General features: G+C 45.6%; 1 long non-coding RNA gene across 1 annotated transcript; it reads right to left on the bottom strand.

Moving 5' to 3' along the window:
* Positions 1–228: 228 nt before the first annotated feature.
* LOC125940691 (uncharacterized) lies at positions 229–25,432 on the bottom strand. Its single transcript, XR_007463884.1, has 3 exons — positions 25,382–25,432; positions 6,153–6,236; positions 229–363 (listed from the first exon to the last, which is right to left on the bottom strand). It is a non-coding gene; the product is annotated as an uncharacterized LOC125940691 (long non-coding RNA).

The raw sequence follows: 25,432 nt of genomic DNA on the forward strand, positions 1-25,432 counted from the left end.
CTACGCGATATTTACAACAAATAATAAGATTGGCAGGTCTTATTTTATTTGAGACAATCTGCAGGTAACAGAAAGAACAAACGTTAGAAAGTATTCACCTCTGCTTCAACGAAGAGGAAGAACAGATGTATGTCGGCAGTGCTGTTCACTGTGATGTAGCCTGAGTATGCATTGACTCGCGCAACATGTTGAAACAGTTGTACTTTGCTCTTGTTTCTTGCTAATTCGTAGGTACAGTTCATAATGTAGGGCGTCAGAAACAGAGGGTCCAAATCTTCTGGACTATAAGGCAACCTCTTTGCTTCGGACTGAGTGTCCTCGTTCGCAGGCTCAGACGATGCAGACTGCTGCTCTGAATCTGACCTGCGAAAAGTTGATGAGAAATATAGTACTTCTTGGTATTTAGATAAGTAAGCCGGGATTCACAGACTTACATAACGCCGCCGAATGTAGTAAGAAATGTCACAGTTTCGCCCTAAGGGCGAAGCAATGAATGCGATAGCAACACAGCAATGTCATACGAAGTAAGGTGAGCGGCTTTGGTAGCAATATGAATTGTAGTAAACATGAGCTGATTAAGTAAGCAGGTGTGCTGCGGCGTAAGTAGACCGACATGAAGAGAGACTCGATGACCACGAGAAGGCGCTTGTGAAACGGTGGTGTTGATGAGAAGCGCTTCCCGTGGGCAGCGCGTGTGAAGGGACACGCCTGTAGCGCTGCACTGCCGATCCGGGCAGCATTGCATGCGTAGCGTGCGTTGTAAAATGTGGCCCGACTATTACTAACTGTGGTGTGAGCGCGCACAAACAAACATGAATAGATCACACTGAATGACTGCAGACAACGACTGTCAAAACGCTGGCAGCAAGCGCATATACGCCGCAGAGGGCGAAGGTACGTGCGGTCTATCGCTTCAACGGAAACTGAGCGGCGAATGCACAGCGCATAAAGGTCAGAGCCGTGTGGAGATAAGAGACGGTGCGAGCGAGCGACGAGTGCGGTTGTTGGCAGAGTAGAAATGCGCCCCCCCCCCCCCCCCCGCTCCCTCCGGCGCTCGCTTCCCGCTTCCTTGCTTGCGCGTGGAAGATTGAGTGCGTTGGCTCTCCGTGACAGCGTGCGTCCCCGCACGCTTCCGCTCGGGCATACGGCGCGCGGCGTAGAAAGATTTTATCTATACGGAACCTCACGGCGACGGCGACGGCAGAAATCCGGTGGAAGTGTCCATATAATTGCTATCGCAATAATATTATACTTGATTTGCTTTATTGCCAGCAGTCGGCGAAACTGCTTAAATTCTAGAATGGGAAAATGAAGAGGTTCAGATTATTTCGTACAGTCGGTGGCCTCTTTCTTGACACTCGTTATTTTTCGCCAAGTGACTGGTAAACAGCTAATAAAGCTTCTTTTTTACGGTGAATTGGGATATGATGGTATTTCAGCGCCATTTAATAAATTGCAGCTACGTCTTTTCTAGGAAATGGCGATTCAATACAAAATCAGCAGCTTCATTTCACACTTACTACAGGTGTCTTGAAACGCTCACAAACAACAACCTTATCCGTGCAATGCGCCACGTCCCGATATTATTCCTGAAAAGAAAATTATGGAGTATCCAACGTACATTTTGGTATTTCTGTATGAAGCAAAGCTTTTGTGAAGCGGTTAATAAAATGTTATAAATTAGCCCATTTCATTGCTGTGGGTATTGGGTAAAGAAAACTGGCGCGCACGTCTCCAATACGCAATGTGCGAACTCTTATATTGGCTAGCATTTCTTAATTTCTTCTTACTTGTATTAAATGTACCGCCAGCTTCTAGGCCAGTGCATGCACCATGGTAGGTGTGTGCCATGGTATGGAAATCCCATTCATAATAAACACGCGGTGACCATTTCAAAAAGTTAGCTGGCGTTTTTAAGATATGTTTTGCGCGTTTCATGGCCAATCTCCCGTTGTGGGTACATGCCATATATAGTATGGAAATTTTCATCATTGGACAACACTTTCCGTCTCGTTCGCAGAATTTCAAACAAACACCGCGGCAGGAAGGAAGCCAGTATCCTCAGCCTGATCAACACTTTCGTATTATGCCCCTTCACGTACACGATTTCTATGCACAACTGGCTCAGAGCGGAGCGAGACAGGCTCAATGCTCTCATCCCCAAAGTAGTCAAAATGGCTCTCAGGCTACCCATCAAGACCCATACCGAGGGTCTCCTCAAGCTGGGGGTATACAACACCGCCGAGGAGATTGCCGAAGCCCAAGAACGCGCGCAACTCGCTCGCCTGACCACCACAGTGGCAGATAAACGCATCCTGGATGAGCTGGGTTACCCCCCTGCGGGATCCTCGAGGCTAAGTAACCCGATCCCTAAGTGCATTCGAGACAAGTTCGAAGTGGCCCCCCTGTCCGGAAACGTCTATTCCGTCCACAACGAGGGTAGACACAAGACGAGAGCAGTATAGCGATCCTCAAACAGATCAAGCGACAAGGCATTAGAGCGAGCTTCGTCGACGCCACGGAGTACAGTGATGGGAAGACCTTTGCCGTCGTCGTGGTCGACTCCAGCGCAAGATTTCCAATAGTATGTACTGTGGGAAGAAAAGGACACGGTTGGTGCCCGGCGAGACGACAAAGAAGATTCTGGGTTTCGTTTCTATAAGCAGCCATTAAAACTCATCTGTAAATACCAGTACGCTTCTTCCTTCCCGTAACACCCCGAAGTCGCCGAACAAGCCGCCATCACCTCGCCCTGCTAGATGGTCGTGGGTCCGTGATCTATAGGGCTTCCAAAACGGCAAATAGGGCTTTTCAGAAGGGTCACATCGCTGAGCAAGCTGCTCGTCTTCTTGGCGTCTCGAGTCCGGATGCTCTCACGTATCATTCGATTTACTAGTTTCCCGCTCACGTAGGGTCGGTCAAGGGTGCTCCCCTGAACCTCAATGAGTCAGCTCACTTCACTTCCTCTGTAAGGAGCACCAACTCCCCTCTCCCCTACGGCCACAGGGACGCTCCCGCTACTCACAATGAGGGGACAAAATTATTTTACATGTCTAGTAGGGTCTTTCCACCCCCTCACCCCAAGTTCAATAGGGCGCAATCCGTTTCTCTTAGACTTTTACAGACCGGCATATATCCGTTTATGGTCGTTCTACATGAAGTTTACCCCGACGTATATCGCGACGACGCCTGCCCGTCCTGCGGGCAGACCTCCACTCTAGCGTACATTCTCTGGGAGCGCGGGTCGAAATACCCCAAGTTGAGCAAGGAGGAGTGGGACTTGCTTCTGCGTAGCCCCTCTCTAGACAAGCAAATCCTAACGCCTCCCCATCCCAGTGGGAACCCGTTCTTTCCAGCACAGCCTTGGACCACCAGCGATACCTGATCGACCGGGCCAGCCGGATAGCAGCAGAAAATTGGGCCCTGGACTGAGGTCTCCACCCTCTGAGACTTCATTACAAAACAATAAATAATGTTTTATACTATAACTATTACTGGTTGTCCGGCGTACCCGCGAGCGGACTGGTTGGCTAAACCTGTCGGTCCCGAGGTGGGACTAGAGCACTGCACGGGCCGATTTTTGCGGCCCGGGCCCGGCCCGGGCCCGTTTTTACATTGGGCGGCCCGCCCGAGCCCGATCAAAACATTTATGGCGAGACCCGGGCCCGGCCCGGGCCCGGAAATATTCTACGTTACCCGCCCGGCCCGGCCCGCCACCCCTTTACCTTAAGCCCGAGCCCGGCCCGAGCCCGACTCGAAACCGGCCCGAACCTGGCCCGAGACCGAAAAATACATGTTTTTCAGAGTTGAGAAGCCTGAGAATAACTCGCAGAAAGCCCGAGCCCGGCCCGGGCCCGCGTCAAAAAACCCGAGCCCGGCCCGGGCCCGGGTCAAAAAGCACACGCCATGCCCGAGCCCAGCCCGAGCCCGTGAAAAAACTCCTCTACCCGGCCCGGCCAGGCCCACGGGCCGGGCCGGGCCCGGGCTTTCGGGTAAGCCCGAACCCGTGCAGTGCTCTAGGTGGGACTAGCTGGGTGCGCGACGAGTGCGCGTCCTCACCGGACCACCAATAAAGTTATTTCGGTCACTCACTCATCATAATGAACACGCGGATATTCCTCTTCGCCGATCCCGCTTTGTGATGATGTGCCATAGTGTGCAAGTTACAATCATCATTACCACGTGGAAATCCTCTGAAAGAGCTAGTTTGCGTTTGCGCAGCATGTACTGCAAGCGCCTTGGCTAATCTTCCTCACGTCGTGCGCATGTGCCATAGTATAAAATTATCATATCAACACGCGGCAATCATCCGAAATTAATAGTTGGTACTGTCACACTAGACATATAGGTGTGATTGTGGCCTTGATTTAAAGCGATTAGTATTCTTTGCCTACTTCAGCCGTATTTATTTATTTATTTATTTATTTATTTATTTATTTATTTATTTATTTATTTATTTATTTATTTATTTATTTATTTATTTATTTATATCTCTCAGCCTCTTACGCTGGCCCAGTGACCCAAGTATATGCTTGTGGCAATGACAACACTGTGGTCGTTCTAACGTCGTTATTCCAGCTTCGTGATCTGACTCTCGACGCACCGTCGTCGTAACGGCTTCTACGCCGACTCAGTGGTGCAGTTGTGCAATAGCTTGGACCACTAGGTGCGTACGTGCTCGTGATCATGATGCCATTGTTGTCATTGCACCATGTCATTTCAGCTTTGTCGTGTGGCTCTCTTCATGTCGTCGTCATCAGGCATTCATTGCCACACCGCCATCGTGATGCTACCATGGTCGTTCCATCGAGGTCACTCGTCATGCCGTCGTCCTCGCATCATCGTTGTCACACAGTCGTCGTTGTACCAACCTCATGGTGCCGCCATCGCGCTGTCGTTTTAACATCGTGATCTTTTCAGTAACGTCGTTCTATTGTCGTCATATCGCCGTCACCATACTGCCTTCGTCCATCCATCTACGTCATCCCTTCTTCATCAATATAATGCAATAATGCTTTGTTCATTCAATCAATAAAACTTCGAAAAAGCAAATTCGTACCTCCGTGCGACGTGTACGTTGAACTGCCTACTTCAGCCCTGACGTGGCAGAAATGGCAGACCCTAACAAGCTTCGGTACGTTGTTTTCGTTCGAGCCACTACCCTCAAACATTACTCCCCCGCCAACAGCGACAATTTTGTCGTATACCACGGGAATGAGAAACTGAAGTGGAAGACCAGAACGATTCCGCTTGCACAGCGGCGCTGTAATGCAATCGTGTTGCTCCGTGTGCCGTGAAACGTGAGCTCGCCCTTTCCTTATGCTCAACCCGATCACGTTGCCTCTGAGACTGCTGCACGGACTCCTTGAGAAAAGTCGAACTTCGTAGAGGCGGCGGTAGTGGCCATCTGCGAGCGGGGACTACAGGTCTGGCACCACGCTTTATGACGTAAAGCATGCAAATCCCTCTTGGCAGTTGTCTACCTTGTCCACGATGCGTCGATTACACGCAGTTTCTATAGAGTTCACGAGATGCTGCGACAGTATCCGGCTTTACAGGGCGTCAACAAGAATAGTGGATGTAAGAAATATCTGATAATTTCATTAAGACTGCAGTAATTACAAACTCTCCCACCGAATTCAGCCTCGGGCTGAGACAAAGAGGCACTATTATCGACCTCTTCATAACGAATAGTCCTGGTGCTTGTATAGAGTCTCTAGATTGAGTGTACTTATAGGACCAATGAGCACTGGCAGTGACAGAAAACGTCACGTAAGGCTGATGTTCTAGGGTGGGTGACAAAAAATTCAGAAATATATTTTTTAAGTATTTCTGATTGTTTTCTTGTTTCCTCGAGTAAATCTTGCTCCGGTTATCGCATAGAAACCTTTTTAGCAGTTTCATTTGTTTATATTTTAGCGCATTGAACGTCTCTGTGCGATATGCGGATGATGGTCCGGAGCCCACTCTATTTCTAAACTTTATGTTGCGAGAACAGTGTGTACTGAAAGAATAGGTAGGACAAATAAAGAGCAAGAAGAGATACAAACAACAGTCGCCATATTATTGTGACGCTAAAGCACTATAATTAGCACCAGAGTAAAATGAAACCAACAAACGTCTGGAGCGAAGTAACAAGGTGTACTGCTTACCCACGAACATACTGCAGGCAAGGTGTTAGGAGCATAAATATCCACACGAACGTATATATCATCTTGTTTTCCAAGTGTCACGGCCTGCGCAAAAGATTTTCTTTTTATACTGGATGGCTTTCAACTAGCGCAATTATGATTATACCAAGCAAGAATAGCGAATATTAACTAAAGGAGGAGGAGTCGGGAGGAAATGATGTTTTGGTGGTAGGAAAAAAATAAATGAAATAACCGCATGTCATTCTAATGAAGATATATATGCTTACTTTAGAAAATTTTAGCAAATGCTTACTTTAGCAAATGACATCGAAAGACGATAGTCTTCTGCCGCCCCTGATATGTAACACCCTCTCTTCTCCCCCTCCCGCCCCTCACGCTCTTCCCTTCCCCTCTCACTCCTCCCATGATGGATGCAAGTGGAGGTTTCGCTTAATTCAGTTCAAATTTCACGCGTTCGCCCTGCTCTCGCGCCATCTGTTGGGACCTTTTATTACTGTTGGCTTAAAACCGGCTACAGAGCCACGGCTTTAGTCGGCTTGTCTTTAATGCGTAGCATCTTTTCGACACCATTTCTACGCGTTGATTTTTCATTAACTAACGCAAAAAACAGTCCAATGTGTATTCCTAATAAATTAACGCTGCGGATCACGGTTATGTACACATATTTTGCCTCAAATAGGCCTGAGGTTTCCTTTGCGCTGTTTAATGTTGACGTGTATGACCCCATGCCACCAGTGCTAGTAGCTTGGTTGGTTTTGGCCGGGCGGTTGAATCGAGTGACAGACAGAAAGACAGACAGAAAGAAAGACAGACAGAAAGAAAGACAGACAGATACATAGACAGACAGTTTTTCGTGTTTAGGTAGCCCAATGTAGCTTCAAAAATGACATGTAACTCTGCTCAGCTACCTGGTTCAACGTAAGACGTAACAAACCAAAATTTAACTTCACCCTACGCCGCTTGACTTCCAGCAGTATCGTACTCTCCATCCCAACTGCTCCGTTCATCGTCACGAGAGGGAAGCCCTTAATGAGACTCTTAGGATGCCGGATTCACGTTCCTTGTAGCTCACTGTAGGGCGTTCACTAAATGGTATGTGGCTAAGCGGGACGGGCTATGGGCATCAGGAAACCGGGCGGTCGCGCTGTAACGACGTTTCGTTGTAAAAGCTTGAGCGATTTATTTACAACATGATATATGGTTGAGACAAGACAGGGTGGCTCAAATAGCACCGATGTGACAGTAGAAGCAGTCATTGAACCTCGGGCGGGTGAAGGCTTCTTCAGAATGATGCACTCTCTTCCCCCTGATTGGTCACCGAGGCGACACGTGACCAGTGGATTTTTATTTCCTGCGAAGCGATCATTCCGGCGTAGCGTAGAACTTTCCTTTACCTGCGGTACTGACTTCGTCCGGACAAGCGGAAATGCTTTCAAAGCTCCCACAAAGAGCTGATGATGTTTATTGGCATTACGGTTGAAATGGGGTGGCGACAATGAGTCACCCAGCCGGCTTGAACTAATCAGGCTTGTTACACATGCTTAACGTTCTACCGTTTAGCCTGCACCTTAATATTTTCTCGCTTCCTAAATACCTTCTTATCTACCTGGTACAGTCCCCTATGCTTGTAGCTGTCCGGCCCCATAAGTCTCTTCCCTCCCTCTTTTACATGACTACTCAGAACGTCACTTGCTTGTCTCTACTTCTGACCGGTTAATCCTTTTATCCGCCTTATATTCTTCTACAAGGTGGACTTTACTTACTGGTCTCACTTGGTGAATACCATCGCATTCCATTAGGACGCGCTGAGTTGTCTCCGGATGTTCTCTGCAGCAGACCTATGACTCATCCTATTACGAACATTCGCCCCGGCATGTTTCTCTGCTTAGGCAACCAGATCGGACCTCAAGTAGCAAGGCACTGCTGTTGTGTTGTTGTTCAGATTACCCATTCTAATTTATATCTTGCCACTTATGTAAGTCTGCAGGATATTTCTTTGTTCCCATCCCTTTCATACAATTTGCACTCTCTGTTTCTTGCACTTTCTTTTCGATGATTCTGCTTCTGTATTTACCATTTCAAGTGCCCTGTATTTGGTTAACTATCTTGACCTCTTCCTACAATTCATGTCGACGCTTTTGAGGGACACGGAGAGAAATATCTCTTTATTGAAAAGGGTTTAACCAGCGTATTTTCGCCTACAAATCACTCTGCAGGGAATGGGTTGAAGGAGAAGAAAGGCCATAGAAGAGTGTGGGCAGAAGAAACAGGGGGAAGGAAATGTCCGACGATTACAATACTCCCTATTCCGAAATTTGAGCGCAGCCGTATACGTGTTTTTCTTCCGCGATATATCGAGTCAAAGATTTTGAGACCGAAATCACTGCACCGACGGGCCAGTGCCGTCAGCGCCTTTGCAGAAGGAGACGCAGTATGGTAACCCTTGCATGATGAGCGGCATCGGAGCCAGAGGTGGAAGAAGACGACGACGAACGCCCGAGCAGTGGCACGAGTGCGTGCGTGTGGTTACACCGAAGGACTCTGACGAGTCAGCTGTGGAAGACGACGACGACGAACGCGTGAGCAGTGGCACGAGCACGTTCGCATGGTTACGCCCAGGAACGGACAACCTAAGAGCGGAGCTCTGAAACATATGCAGGTCTTGTGATGTTATCGGCCGTAGAATAAGTGTGCGATGCCATGAAAGTAGATCATCTAAGTAAAACTTGACGGTTAAATGCAAATTAAAATAAAATCTCAATCTTGATAAGATGACGTGCGCCATTGACTTAATATTTAAAAACAAGAAGTTGCGTTGTTTTGATAAGCACGGCCAGGGATCCAGCAACCGTGGCAATGTCAAGGGGCCTTGGTCAAGCTTTTCCATGTTGAGTTTATATCGCTGGCGCTCGTCTCTGTAAGCTGGGCACTCAAGCAAGATGTGCTCTAGAGATTATATGGTGCTGTAGTTCTCGCAACATGAACTTGTGAGGCCATTGCGAAAAATATTATTCGGGTATGAAACGTATAGTGGAAGCTGGTGATACACAGTCTCAAGTTGCCGTGGTAGACATTGCGGTAGCCTTGATTGGAGCTCTGGGTCAATCTTTACAATATCTTACAATTGCCTGAAGGGGAATACCTCATTTACGCTGTTCATTGAGTACGTATTGCTTCGCCAAAGCTGAAGCCCCGCTTTCAGTGAGAAACACTTTTATAAAGTTTGTGATCATGGCCTTTGCGGGCTGCCTCATCCACCTTTTCATTACCTACTTTACCGAAACGTCCTGGAAGCCACTGAAATTCTATCAAATATCCAGCGTTAGATGCCAAACGGTATAGATCTGCTATGTCCTGGGCCAAAATGTAATTGCTTGACTTCATGCTGATCGTGCAAAGGCTTTGCAGTACAGATGTTTGTGCACTTTAGTCACCCATTTATTTTCAACCACGTGCCTGAGTCTTTCTTCAACACTACTTTTTTTCTGCGCTTCATTGACTTCAAAAGAAGCCCAACTCATGTCACCCTGCTCTGTCTCATATCTGGTTTTACCATTGGGCCCTGAAAACCAGCCGGTCTACCGATCTTTGATAAACTTCCAACCACGACGAGACGTCCGGTTTAAGCACAGAATTGCATTTGTAAAGATTAGCACTGGCACTATTCCGCCTTTCATCACGTTCATCGCACCACCTCATTTTTATTGTACGTACAAAATGATCTATGTTTCATTATTATGGCGTTCCGCTTCCCCGTCATTCCTAGATTACCTTGGTGAGTGCTTGAGCAGGTCTTTGCTCCGTTTATGTGTACACTAGGCACTTATATTGCTTGGCTATGTTTATGATTTGTTGTTGAAGGAAAATCACGTCATTACTCGTGCCTTCATTAAAGATCCTAATTCTCGATTTCGTTAAGCTAAACATAAGATATAGGTTGGTCGCTGCAGTGTCACACATCATCGCATATGTCTGGTAATATCTTTCATTGTCCGCTTCCAGAACTATGTCATGCGTATGCATCAGCCCAGGACCTGCTCCTACACCCTTTGTCAATTACATATGTAAGATAAATCAATCTAATTCACTCTTTTACAACCGGCTTTCTATGCCCTTGGCATAAAGCACGAACAACAGTAGACAGCTGAGGGCATCATTGCTTCAGACATCATCGAACTTGCACAACTTTCTTGCATTTCCTGACCTCCCATACAATTTATACTTGGCTGGCCCTAATATCCCCCTCAGCAGCTCCACGATATCTTTATGAATGCTTCGGTGCTTGAGAATGTCAATAGCGATTCCCTGTGTCCGTTGTCGTGAGCTTCCTTAATATCTAGAAATGCCATCCATAATGGTCTATTCTAAGCTAATAAAATCTCGATGTACAGAGTTAGTACAAAAATTTGGAGGACGCTTAAGCTTCGCCTTTTAGAGTGGAACGCGATAGCATTCAAAGATCTCTGGTTGCTTATCAGGCTTCCTGTTAACTGCAGCTTTTTTGTCCAACTTCGCCTCCGCGCGCGGCCTGCAGATGATCGCGCCATCTGAATGGTGCTTTGGCAAGGAAGAAACCGCGGCGCGCCGATGTATGAATTGCAGAAATGCTGGAAAAGAGGTTCGTGTTTGAGCTTCGGCGTAACATAATTACGTTTTCTCGTATATTCAAATTACAATCCGACGCAATCACATTAGCAGGTTAGGGTTATGTCGGGTTTTACGTTTTTTTTACGCTGATTTTAGTTCAAAAATTCAAATTTGTTCACTAACGCCTTGCGCTACCCGGTGGGCCAACGTGGTCACGGTGGGTCGAGATGATTAATCAAAGATGGCATCATCACGTACAGGAAAATTGTAGATCATTACAAAGCCGAAAGAGAAATCTTTCCGCCTCCGCATCAGTCTCTCTCTCTCTCTGGAGGACGCCCGCATTTGGCGGCGCCTCCAGGGAAACAATTATACATCACCATATTGGATCTACATAACTCGGACGAGGGTCTATAACGACGCCCTCTGCAAAATTTGTAAGGAGAAAGGTAGGTTAGACCATGTAATATGGGAGTGTGCTGGCTCCCCAGGGGGCCAAGAAAACATTGACAGTAGAGAAGCCTGGGAGGCCTTGCTCCAGAGCGAGGCTTAAGACTACCAGAGTCGAGCAATCCGCCTGGCCGTTGAGGCCGTGAAGACTCACCGTCCTCAACGCGCGGGGACTGCTTCGTCCCCCCCCCCCCCCTACCTACGTGTAGGTTAAGAGGCGGGCACCCCAGCTCAGTGGAATAATAAAGTTTTCAATAAGTCAATCAATCAATCGAGATGATTATTTCCGTCAACGACGCCGGCGCGCCCGTGCCCACACTGGTGCTGGCGCCGGATTTTCAACGACACGGGACCCTTAACGCTTTCGCGTTGAAATTATGCTCTAAGCGTCTGTCTCGTCTAAACAATTTTGTAGCTCCCCCAGTAGTACAAACTTTATTTTGTTCTAGATGGAGCTCCCCCAAGATATTTGTTTTGCCTGCTTTCACAAGTCTAATTTCAATGCTCTCATTGCTATTCTATATTTGGTCTGTACGAGCGCCTCTTATCTTTATCACATTTGCTTTTGTAGATGAGGTTCAACTTGCTTTTGCGTCATGCAACTGAGATTTTCTTTGTCTTATTCAATTCCTTCTTGGCACTTGTGAGCGGCGCCCTGCTGTTGGGACGTAGCTATTGTGCTGTCCTTGAGAAATTTTCGCCAAAATAATCTAAATGACAGACAGCCTCTGAGAATAATTCTGGCGAAAATCGGAAAAACATCATACAATGAGAAAAAAATACTGCGATAAAACGAGGAAGAGACGCGTATGTAAGACTGGCGTTTTTTGTTTTTTTAACTCAACTATTTTTTTTTCGTCTGAGTTGTGATTCAACTAATCCAAAAAGCATTATTTTGCTAAAAATGTTCTAACTCACACGTATGCAGAAGTATGTCTGTCGAAAATTGCATTCTTTCGAAAATAGACCTTAATCATATGCTCGAAAGCATATGCGGCTGTAATGCTCTAAAAGAACTATGTCCTACATCAAACCCAGAGTCAGTGGAAATTAGGGCTATGTCGAGGTTGACGTCTGCAGAAAGTTTGATAACTTTCTGGCTTAACGACGGGCATTAAATATTATTAGATACTCTATTTCTTCTTGTTTTTAAGCGTTCTACAAGGTACGTCTATTTTCCCCTGGAATATTCAGTAACCTAAATGAGGCACCTTGTTTAGATATACTGAATATAATGGAGACCATACGGCTCATTTATAGGCGAAGTTCAAAGTGTGTGGGTTAATTATTGCCTTGAGCAAGAAACTTAATCAGGGGTGTGCGAATAGTGATTTTTGAGACCGAATTGAATACGAACTGAGTAGTGCCAGAAGTCAATCGAATCGAATATCGAATACTTTTCGATAGCCTTCGAATAATGAATAGCCGTTCCCACAATTAATATAGAACGATGTTCACAAGCCAGTATTTTTAAAGTTAGCAAGTTTCTGTCATTACGTAGTACTTTATGAAGCATTGTTTATTAAAATCACAAATTGAGCATTGGGAGCAAACAAGTAGTTTCTTCGCATGAACAGGACTCTTCAGAGAGTGGGAATGATTTCTGTACAGCCTTCAAAGTATGGCTACCTAGGTCACGTAGCCGGCTCCACTAAGTAAATTCCAGTGCTTGATTTCTTGCGGGGGTGAAAATTTACCGTAGTTTTGCTTCAATTTTATGTTTATTTGGGCGCAGTTGACGTAGTGAGATATTCAAAAACTATTCGAAAGAGATACACATTTATCAGCAGTGACTATTAGATTCGAAGACTGAGTCAAATAGGACACTTTTAGCTTCGTTATTCGAAAGTTTAGAATATTCGCCCACCCCATCAGAGCGTAATAGGTGTTTCTCACGAATGCCATAGAATTTAGGTTACTGCGTTTAAGGAATTATAAGAGCCACGAGAGAAAAGTCTGTGAAGTGGGGTGAATACTGTGGCTGTAGGCATGAAAATTAAAACATGTTTGGTGAAGTACACTTTTTGCAAAACTTTTTGGTGAACGGCTCGAAGCGTTCAATAGGATAGATGGGGAAATGTTTTAAATGGGCAAGTCACATGCGAGCAATGTTTTAACTTGTCTGGCTTAATAACGCGCAGCGGAACTTCTTAATACTTCAACGAGTATACTGATAATAAACAGCTTCCCTGGAAATTTAACAGCGATTCTATAAGGACAGTCCAGTCTGCTGTGTTTCTTTATTGCTTCTTTCTATTGGGACACTCAGTAGATAGCAACGACCTCTCTGTTTTAGATCGCAGCTCTTAGACTCCCATTCCTACGGCGAGTGTCGGCGTTCGTCGTAGCCGAGCAAACGAGCACAGCGAATGATTAAAGAGCGAACGTGGAGCGCGGATGAATAACGGCTCAAGCGAAGAGAGCGCGAAGAGAAAAACGGAGGAGGAGGGTGTAGCGGAACCATGAGTCAGTTGCGGAGGACGAGTTACGCATACGCAGCCGCGCTGGCCGTTCCTGCGTACAGTGCGGCCACACGGGCGCCCTATCTTGAAAGCTATCCATGATGTGAACAAAGTGCACCGAGTGCTAGTAGCTTCATACGAGATGTGTTTTCGACGCTTAGTTCGCGTTGAAGCGAGAGGCCGCACGAATGTCAATTCGATCGCTGCTGACGCGCTTCCTCACTCCAGCGTTCTGACAGCGAGTTTCCGCCGTCATGGAGTGAGATGCTTGCATGTTTACCTGTGCGCGCGTCACACCGTGCTTGTTAATCAGTTCATAAGCGAATGTTTAGGAATTTATACGGCCGATAAAACTACTATCCTTACTTCGTATAGCTGGCTACTAATTTGCTATCGCAATCGATGCTTCGCCATCGGACGAAGGCGAAGCATGCGACGTTTTTTATATTACTGTGAATGGTGAAAGCCTATGCAAGCTTTCTTTAACTGCTGTTTAATTATAAGTTTCACAAGCTGTCGTGATTTTTTTCATCTAATATATATGCTGAAAATTGTGTGATTATGCCCAATAATTCATTATTTGTTCCGCGTACATATCTCTTACCATTTTTCCTCGTTCTTTAACGCGATAGCGTTTAGGGCGCCGTGTCGAAGAAAATCCGGCGTCGGCAACCGGCGTGTGATCGCGGGTGGCGGAGAAAATCATCCATCCACATTGACGGACGCAAGCACTCCACGTGGTGCAAGGATTTAGTGAACAAAAATTCAGTTTCTCACAGTGAAATCGGTCAGAATAATGGTAAAGTACGACTTTACCATTCGCTGTCGGATTCGCCATCGGATTGTACTTTTAATGTACTGAGAAAACCTAATTTTGCTACGAGGAAACTTCAACACAAACCCCTTTTCCAGCATTTCTACCAGATCTGCGCGCGCCGGGGCAATAGCAAACAATTAATAAAATAATAATAAACGGCCTAGGCCTCCACATTCAATATAAAACCATCTTATATTTCCCCCGGACGAACTGTCTTTCCAGCAATGCATTTCAGTTTAAACGTGAAGCCGACTTTAAGAGGATCAGTGTAAGCTTGGTCTTTGTAAGCTGGCTTTCCCCCGTTCAGTATTGCGGTGAACGAAGCCTACTTGCCGTATGCGAACGATGGGATGCGAACGGTTCCCGATAACGCTATCGCGTTACTACTCTTAAAGGCGAAGCTTAAGCGTCCTCTAATTTTTCCTTTCACTGCATCGACTTTATTATGTTACATTCAAAAATTAGCCATTTTTTATGCTTTCTCTCTGTACTTTGTCTATTTTAACGAGTGACCTTGCGGAGATGCATTTCAGCTCATTCCTTTCCGTTTTACAGAAGAGTGTGTTGTTATAATTTCACCTGGCATGTTCTTTCTTTTCTTATTCTACGTGTATCTGTGCTGCTTTCGAATCTCACTTGCTGACAAATTGTTTAAAGGGACCTGGATCCTCCTAAAGCTGCACTTTTGCGACGTTTGTCCCAATACTACCGTGTTCATCATGCAGAACTAAAGGAAATATAAAATGTCAGTGTAGTAATTGGGCATGGCAATATCTCGCCTAATACTAAATGTTCTATAGCCAGACTCAAATTTAAAGGTGAAAAAGAAAGTTCGCCTCCAATCCACCTGGTGAAAGTGGACCACCACAATCGACGTACGTGATGCGCGCATGCACGTGTGCGGAACTACAGCATACATTCTTGTATTCATTCTTGTAGGCCGTCCGCCGAGCGCAAATGCCTTATTGAACTAAATGAATGTTTAAAAGTAAGCTGCGTCAAAACATGCGTAAAGTAGCACTTACACACAACCTGCAGACATGATAGCTTCGAATTGTAATTCGAATATACGAGTGAGCATAAATCTGTTACACAGAACCTTAAATATAAAGCTTTTTGCCACCCGCCGTTTGTGGTGTGCCTGAGGGTCCGCCACCTAGCGTTGTCATTCATCTTTATTTTGTAGCCCCTCCGCCTAGCGCAAGTGCATCATTAAAGTAATTGAATTCCGCAAAGTGAAATGCGCGAGAAAATTCGTAGGGTGCGACTTACACGCAGGTATACAAACATAACATCGGGTTGTAACTTGAATATACGAGAAAACATAATTCTTGTACGCGGAAACTCCAATAGAAACCCCTTCTGCAGCTGCCGTTTCTTGGGTGAGCACGTCCACTAAAAATTCTGATCATGTAGAGGTTAACAACTTCGCTGTAAAAGAAAAAAAAAAAGAGGTGAATATTTACGGGCCCATATCGGTTACCTTGCTGGCATATAGACCATTCCCCCAATTTAACGCGCTGGGATAGGCTGAGGATGTCTACAACTTGAGTTAGGATGATATACTACTACAGCTGAGGATGATATACAGCTTCAAGGTACGCTTGAGAAATCATTTTTATTGGAATAATTAGGGCAAATCATAGAAAATAGACAGCTTAACTAATGTTGTCATTTCTGTGGGTGTTTGAAGAAAATGACTAAGGCATGATACTCTACTGGCAATAAGAAGCATTATCCTTCTTGAAGGTTGTACAACACTGTTACATGTGATGCGCTGCGAAATCACAACAATTACATAGCGTGATAGGATGTTGTCACATCAATCACTAAATATACTCTCTTACGTGTTTTGGTGCTGCCTGTATTTACGAGTGACAAGGCACCCTGAGTCATGCAATACTACCTCCAAAAAGACATACCTGGAGTATGGGAGAATATCGTGAGCTGACTGCTAGCATTTATATATGGTAAGTGTACAGTCCTCTTACCATGGTTGACACAAGAACGCCAAGTGTTTTATTGCTTAGTTATATGCTGTTGTACTCTTAGCTTAGGTCAAAGTTCAGTGAAGCAACACGATCCGTTATGAAAGCACGCAGTCCATACAGAGTGGATTATTACATCTTTCTTGTATTATGCCGAAGCATGGTAGAGTGTGAATATGTGGGCATATTTTGTCCTTCTATTTACTGCCATAAAGTTTGGCCGACGAAGTATTACGTAGCAATGAAATCAAACAACGCTATGCACCGCGATTTTTAACCACATTTTTCGTGCTTCAATAATCTTTATGACATAGGATTATTCTAAATAATGCAGTAATGACCTGATGTACAACATGAGTTCCCTTTCTATGGATGAAAAGATTGTCTCTGCAAGCCAGTTAGGTCAATCAGTGAGGTTCATTGCGTAACACTGAACGGACATCACTGTATCCCAAAGAAGTGGTCCAGGGGGACCCTGATTGGTCGGCGGTTGAAGTGACGGTGCTAGCATCCCAGCGAGATAATTTCAGAATCATGACTGTGTGCTTTGTATAAGGAAACGTTAGTAAAGGATGGCTGCAAATACGCCTCCACTACGTCTGCACAACCTCACATAGAAATTGTTAGTGCTTATTACATTCTGCGATATAGCTGATTCTTCCCATGAGTTTCCCCCGATGTTTTAGCAGTCGTGCTTGGTTGTTTCCAAGGATTCCCTATCAGAATTACTACCGCTCAGATATGAAGTTTATAATGATACAATACTTATCACCGGACACCCACGCCACCTCCTGAAGTATCAAATCACTTCCTAGCGCATTAGCGTACTAAAATTGTTATAAAATGTAAAATGTCAGCGCTGCTCCTTTCCTCATAAATGTGTTTTATTCAGACCGAGGTCAGAATCACCTTTGCCACAGTTGCACACTACTTTCCTTGGGAAGCTCCGACACACATTCGTTATGCTGTCGGAAGTCAGGCCTGCCATGGTTCTGCTATAGCTACGAGCTGGTATCTTTATAGAACAGTATAGTGATGTTCTTCTTCTTCTTTCTGAGATTTTACGTGCCAAAACCAGTTCTGATTATGAGGCACGCCGTAGTGGAGGGCTCCGGAATAATTTCGACCACCTGGGGTTCTTTAACGTGCACTACAACGCAAGCACACGGGCGTTTTTGCATTTCGCCTCCATCGAAATGCGGCCGCCGGGGCCGGGATTCGATCCCGTGACCTCGGGCTCAGCAGCGCAACGCCTTAGCTGACTGAGCCACCCCGGCGGGTGTATAGTGATGTTCACCTTCGTATATGCAATGACAGAAGCTTCGCTACAATGGAGGGCGATTCAATAGGCAGGCAAAGGCAAACACTGATGCTTACAATTTAACAAATGATGAGCGACATCGTAGGTTTTATAACGAAGCTTGTTAAAGTTCACAGATTTTGGTGGCGCCCATGTACACAACGTTTCGTCCCTGCCTCTTGCCAAAAGGAAACCCTACGACTCTTACATGAAGGACACTTCGGCATAACAAAGACACTTGCTCGAGCCAAAGATTGTGTCTGGTAGCCCGCTGTAGAAGCTGACGTCACGTCCCTGGTGAAGCAATGTCAGTGATGCGTCGAAACAATAGTTAACAGAAAATGCAACTGATAGGCTCCGAATTTCCAGAAAGACCCTGGCAGCGCATTGCAATGTACTTATTTTAGTTTAAGAGCCAGTGGTGGTTGATAGCTACAAATTATTATTCCAGATACCTTGAAGTGCTTCGCCTGGAGAAGCTCGCGTTCGCAGTTGTAGTCAACCACTGCAAGTCATTTTTGCACGCCACGGAATTCCTGACGAAGTGGTTCCCAAGAATAGCCCGCAGTTTTCGTCGACTGAGTATTCACTCTTCGATCAAGACTACGGCTTCAACCACATTCCATCTAGCCCTCACTATCCTCATAGTAGTGGACTTGATGAGGTTGCGGCAAAACTCATCTAGATTTCCATGACAAAGACGAAAGACCCTTACTTGGTGCTTCTACCTTACAGGTCGACCCCTTTGAAGAATGGGTAGAGCCCTGCGGAACTACTCATGGGTCGTCGGCTAAGAACCACGCTTCCTCTTAGTTCCATGAAAGTGGCACCCCAACTGTGGGATCAAGGGAGCCTTCGGAACTTCGAAGAACCATACCATAAATGTCAAAGGAAAGATTTCGACAGATGTCAGTGAATCCGCGACCTGTCGGAGCTTTTCTACGGAGAAGGATATTGGTTGAGAGGCCTCAAGCGCAAAGCGGCCTCAAGTACAAGCCCCAGCCGATGAACCTCTGTTTTACTTGGTTAACACCGACACTGGTGCTGTACACAGGAACAGGACCTAACCAGTTCGGTGTTCACCTGCTAACGCCAACGCAGAAAGTGCCAATATAAATGAAGGGGCTGTAGACGCTCGTTCGTTTTGTCAAGATGCTTCCCACATGCATACCAGAAGTGGGAAGTGCGTGATACCGCCTGCTACAGCGAACTTCGCTTGATATATCGGGGAGATGTTATAGATGCTGCCATCTAGTAAAAGCGGGACGACATAGTTGCCCGTGACGGCGTGGGGTCGGTTATCTGGCAGTTCGTGACTTTCTTCTTTTTCAGATTTAACACGTCTGAGAGAATTAAACGTGTAGTAATGTGACTCCTCCTCTGGCTGTCTCGCTCTCTCCTCCTGCCTACAACACGATCAAGTCGGCTTGTCGTAGCCACCGCTGCACGTCTTATGCTTGGCTCAACAAACGTGACTAATGCCACCTGCATGTCTTATACTTGCCTCAGGAAACGCGAATAATGTCGACTGCACGATATTGGGTGAGCGACGCGCAGCTCAAAATTGCACTTTAGCTCCCGAGCCTTAAAGACGGATAACTAGCCATGTGCGCAGTATAGACATTCCTTTTAGCTACACTTCACTGTTACAATTAGCATGAAATGCGTACGAACGGTTGGCATGGCCTGTAGCAGAGCCTGCATGGCCCACAAACGTCCTACGCCTGTCCTGCGCTCGGCCGCATATCTACCCTTCACGATGGTGGCGGAAACCAATTGTGCGCATAGGGTTGTCTGTATTACGGAAAATGCCTATAAGTACACGGCAGCGAGCGCAGGAGGCTTTTGCGGGTGTTGCCAGACCTTGTAAGTGATGGCGTAACGCCGCATAGAGAGGAAGAGATCACGCCAAAAGAAACAATGACACATGTTGTCATATGCGCGTGAAACGCTCAAGTACCGTGGAACGCAGGTATGCTGGGATGCAGAAGGTGGAGGTGATGGCTGTCCGGGTGAATGTTATGGCTGTATTAGGCTCCATCATACAGAAGGAACACCACGAAGGAGGTGTCGCCAGGTGAAGAAGTGAGCAGTTCAATGCGAAATCGCAAGAATCATGGCATTGCTCGTCGCCAATCTTAAGCAACTGAAACACGGAGATAATTTACGTAGAGGCGTCAGTATGGAGAGCTCTTTACACAAGGTAGTGGGGCAAGCAATGTGCATCCTGATGAAAGCCGCCCGTCTTCTATACGATTTTGTATATATGCTTTTGCAGGCGTAAAGCACAGCGAGTTAGTTTGCATAGGGGTCAGTGAGGAGAGCCAGCAGAGTGCGCGAAGATCTGTGATGACACAGAAGCTACGTCTGTATAAGTATGGGCAGAACTTCAGGTCTCTTCACAGAAGAGCGAGTGATTCGCGTTCTGTAATTACACTCAGCCGATGACACCAGCCGACTGCCCTAGGTTATAACTAGGGTTCCATGTTACCAGTATTTATTTTTCTTCGGATTCGGGGGTTATTTATAGGCGTTTATTTTTTCCTGAAGGGGAGATTTCAATGAAGGAGAGAAATGTGTTAAAGGGGGGGGGGGGGGGGGCTTGTGCTGTAAAGCGGCTCTACTATAGCTGTACAACTTATAACGCACCTGACAATAAACAACATTATTCAACACATACCAAACACTCCACACAATTCATTAGTCCAACAACGAATGAAGATAACAACGCGATGCTCTCCGTAGCATGGAATTATCACCTAAAATAATGCGGGATTCGTGAGAAATTGCGAGAAATTATGAGATTCGTCAGCCATCGGAGCACGCTCCTTACGCCTCAGGAAACGCAGTCTGGTAAACGCACTTCTACGTTTGCGCTTGACACGGGAAGAGCAAGAAAATTAACGGAAGCTTTTGACGGGACTGGTCATTTGTTGCTGTGCAATCTCTAGACGCTACCAAGTTAAACTTCTGCGGACAAATATTTAAACAGTGAATATTAGGAGAGGTACTTACCCCCCCCCCCAAAAAAAAAATTACTTGATTTAGTATCTATGAAAACTCTACTCTCACAAAAAATGAGAACAAAATATGCAAGATGAGTCGAGGTTACTCAAGTTGACTTGAGGCAATCTTTGCCCACCTTTTTTTCTTGTTTTTCAAGGACAGCTTAAATTGAGACATCCATTCCGAAACTAAGAGATGTCTGCCAACGCATCATTCGGACGCTGGCTATCGGAGCTGGCGGAGACCATTAATTTATTTGCGTATAACGAACGCTTTCGCATGGCTGTATACCGTTTTCAAACAATTTCGGTACATCTACCAAAGCGCTCTGCCAGCGCTTCTTCGCTGAGGATCTGTTTTAGCGCCATTTTTAACCTTCAGTTCCACGCCGCCGTGATTTTCCACCAGCCCCCGCAAGCTAAGCAAGGGTAATCAGTCCAATCGCAGACGCCGTGTTACAAGAAGGATCAAGAGATGGTGCCACCATCCCGTACATGCAGTGTTTACACACAGGCCGTGCTGCGCTGTACGCCCCTTCTGAAACCTCCGCTACCTCCGTCACGGCAACCCTCCTCCTCTAGGAACCTGGAGCAGACCAATTATCAAGTTGCGTATGGCCCTCCTGCTCCTCTCCTGCTCGTCGGCCGCCCCGTCTAAGTAGTCTATTCTCTGCACCTCCAAGTCACCACACTCATACCTGTGCACTCCATGCTTAATAAACCCCCGTTAACAGACGTTCAGGTTCTATCGACCACTATACCAGGCATAACGAAACAGCTGGCGGCACCCTCCTCTAACAGTTACCTACTTTCACTGCTCTAGCTACCGCAACACTCGTCAGCGCGGCGTACTCCTTGCCTCTTGTCAGCCAAATAGATAAGATAAACCTTTCAAGATAGGCAATACTACTCGTTTTGAAAGCAAACAAAATTTGCTTCCTGTAAACGAGGAGAGCGTTTCATAGATTGGTTCAAACAACGTTGTGGGTCACAGTTTGATGCTTTAGTCGGCGGTTGCGCAAATTTGACGCCAAGAGTTTTGGGATAAAAGCAGATAGGAATTGTTTCACGTTATAGGCGCAGCTGTGTGTTATAGGGCCCCAGGTTTACCTGTTGCTGTGGCTACTAAGGAAATTGAATTTCTGCAGGTAATCTATTTCGCAAGGCCTGCGATCACACCATCTTTGAAAATTAGATTATTCAACTATATCTGTCTCTCAAATCTTCATCACGTAGGCATTGTTTACATTCGCTCAACCAAGAAGTGTGTTGCATTTGCATTGATGGTGAATTGAAGTACGCGCGATGAACTTGAAGAAATATTAGGCACAATGAGATTCATACCATGACACACTGTCTGCCGCAGGCGTTCAAAGGGCTGGCAGTGAAAAGGATAAGCGCCATTCAGAAATGTGAGCTAAGCACCCACCGCCCTACTAGCGTTCGCATGCAATAGTTCATCGCGCCACATTTTCGATTCTAACTTGCTCGTAAAATGAACCTGTGAGATTTAGCTAGTAGGACGATCGTCGAAGCCGTCTACGGTGTGCTATGCAAAAGGATTATGACCGCCCTATGTTGCCCTCCACAACGCTATCCGAAGTGTCTTCATTTGCAAAATGCGTTGTATATTGCTTGTAAAATATTCTTAATAAAAACCCCGAATAAACATTTATAAATTTATCAATTTGTTTTCTTTTTTTCTTTCATGGTATATCAAAGCCATCCACATCATTATGGTGGCACCATAACGATGTGGATGGCTCAAAACCCTCTTCTTCCCGTGCAGTTACTCGGTCTCCTGCGTACTGCGAGCTGTCCAGAACAGCTTGCGGTCAGCGCTATCACGCATGCACCCCGCGACATCTACCATCATGGAACCGGCGAGCTCGTCTTGGCGCCGTTCGCCAGGCTGCCAGGTCACTCTACATCAGCAGGCGCAGAAGGCTACGCGCATGGATGGCCTGTGATGAGCGACACCTTTCGGGGAGCCTATAAAGGGGCCACCCTTTGGCTGCTCGGTCAGAGGGCACGGTGGCAGCGCAACGATGTGGATCGCTCAAAATCCTCTTCTTCTTGCCGTGTAGGTGAGAAAACGCTATGATAAATGGTTTCGCTCAAGCGACCCCTTTTTGCTGGTGCTGCCATGCCCGCGGCCGAGTTGTTTGCTGCATGCCGTTAGTTTCTCTCTCAGAAAATTGTTGCTTTTGGGAAGGGACATTGAATCAAACCCGGGTCCTGATCTCACTCAGATTTCAAAGCATCTGAAGGAAATAGCAAGTGATATTAGGGATATTAAAGAGAAGAGGCTAGCAGAAATTGAAAAGAAAGTAGACACTCTTTCAAACCTGTACGCGAAGATTAACTCTTGCGAGGAACAGCTTGACTGCATTGGCAGTGTAGTTCAGTCACTTGAAAGAAAAGTCGACGACCTAGACAACTACAGCTGACGACCAAACCTAATAATTTACGGAATAACTGAAACAAAAGGCGAAAATGCAGAAAGTTTACAAATGACCGTTAACAAATATATTTTTGAAAGCATCCTTGATCTCGACAATGTATCTATAGAGCGGATTCATAAGTTAGACAAACCGGTAACCAACAAAAACCGCCCGGTTATCGTAAGGGTTCTCAACTCGCGAGATAAATCCGGTATTCTAAGAAGGGGCTTTAATTAGTTGATAAACACGAATTGGTGAAGATTTTTCTTGGAAGGGTTGGGACGTCAGACGAAAATTGCGGGCAAGTGCTAAGACAAACCGGGATAAACACGCAGAAGTTATCTTATCCTTCGATAAGATGCACATTGACAAGGTGGCTTATGTTTGGGACGAAGAAAAAAATGATAAAGTACCCATTCAAAAAATAAACAACAACGAGGGCGGTAGACTCAATCGCCCTATGACAAGAAGTCATGCGCACCTGCAGACTTAGGTCGGCAAGCCCACAATGTCCAAAATAACGATTTAAATCTCTCGTTCACAGATAATGCCAATCGTGTTGCTCATGGTAATTTGGGTCCACCACAAAGAAAACAGTTATGTATCGCCAACATAAATGTCCGCAGTGTGATCAATAAGGAAGACTCATTGGAAATTCAGTTGTTCCTACACGACCCTCTTGCTACTTTTATTAGGGAGACCTGGTTACATAATCAGGTAATAAATGACATAGTTTTTCCACCTGTTAAAGAACATTTCGTAGGGACAGAGCGCATTGAGGGGGACGTGTAGCTGTTCTTATACAGCACTCGATAGAAGCAACGCTTATTGACGCAAATCCTGACATCGAGTGCCTATGCATTAAGTTGTCATGCTAGGGGCATTTGTTTGTATTGTTTGTGGGTCACCGACTCCCAGATTCACACCCAATTACATGATCAAGCTAAAAGAATACATGTCTCCTTTTCAGCATACGAAAGGCTTTCTTGTTGGTGTCTTTAATCTGCCTAGCATTAACTGGGAACGACTTCAGGCAGGCTCTAAGGCTTACCAAAACACTAACGTTGTCTGAGACGTTATGCTAGAGAATGATTTAATGCAAGTAGTTATGGAACCTACTCGTGTACAAGGTTCTTAGAGTACTGTACTTCATCTGATTTGTGAGAAACGCGGCTTTTCTGAATACGTCGTTTCAGTTGATGAAGGTGTGTCCGATCACAAGCTTGTAATGGTCTCCTTGCCTATAATTAAGCCTGTCATCACTGAAAGCACTAAAGAATATTCCTTTAAAGACTGTTCCAGAGGTGATGATTCAAACATAATACATGGAAACGTGCCTCAGTGATTTCGGCGATAGTGAGAACGACATATTCACGCTGTGGGCAACGTTTCTCAAAATTTGTCGTCACTGTATAAGTACATTTGTGCCCAACAGAACAAAGAAAGTCAGCAAACGAAAGCCGTGGATGTGCGTCCCACGGCGTGGATGTGCGCATCCCACGACGTGGATGTGCGGCGTGGATGTGCGTGGATAAGCGTATAAACGCCGTGGATGTGCGTATTTTTGTACTGCTTGCCTTGTTTCTTTGTCTTTTCTTTACTTATTAAATTTAATTATTTGTCCTGTACGCTTGAGTTCCCTTCCTGCAAGGACCTGTTTGTGGTCTGTAGTATGTTATAAATAAATTAAATAAATCTTAAGAGAACATTTTTGCTGCTAGAAAATGTATACGTTTGGTGCGATGACCAGTGACAAAGGACTTTCTACAGCATAGTGGAATACGCTGGTCGCTTAATAACTTGCACGATAATCGGAAAAATATCTATGAAGTTAACATATTCAAAAGCAAAGGAATATAAGAAACAGCGCCATCTTTTAAAGCAAAATGTCGAGCTCATCTTAATCTAGAGATATTCTCTTATATAGGCAGAAATTCTAGCGGCGCTTGTGCGGTAACGTTTTTGATAGACAGAATGCGCTTTTTAAAAGCGAAGAAATGCTACGTATATTTTAAAGAAGGTTACCACCACTCAATAAAACTCGTTGACAGTTTAAATTTAAAAACTGAATATAATGATAATGAACTGTAAACACCGCGTTTCGGAATGGGAATGGTAATACACACTGGAAATACACAAATTTAGAGTCACATAATGAAGTTTTATATTTGCCTACCCGTGATCTCCGAGGCGTTCTTGAAGGGATCTGCAGCGCTCCAGATTAGTT

The sequence above is a fragment of the Dermacentor silvarum genome, chromosome 10 (genome assembly GCF_013339745.2).
Source record: "Dermacentor silvarum isolate Dsil-2018 chromosome 10, BIME_Dsil_1.4, whole genome shotgun sequence".
Taxonomy (NCBI): Eukaryota; Metazoa; Arthropoda; class Arachnida; order Ixodida; family Ixodidae; genus Dermacentor; species Dermacentor silvarum.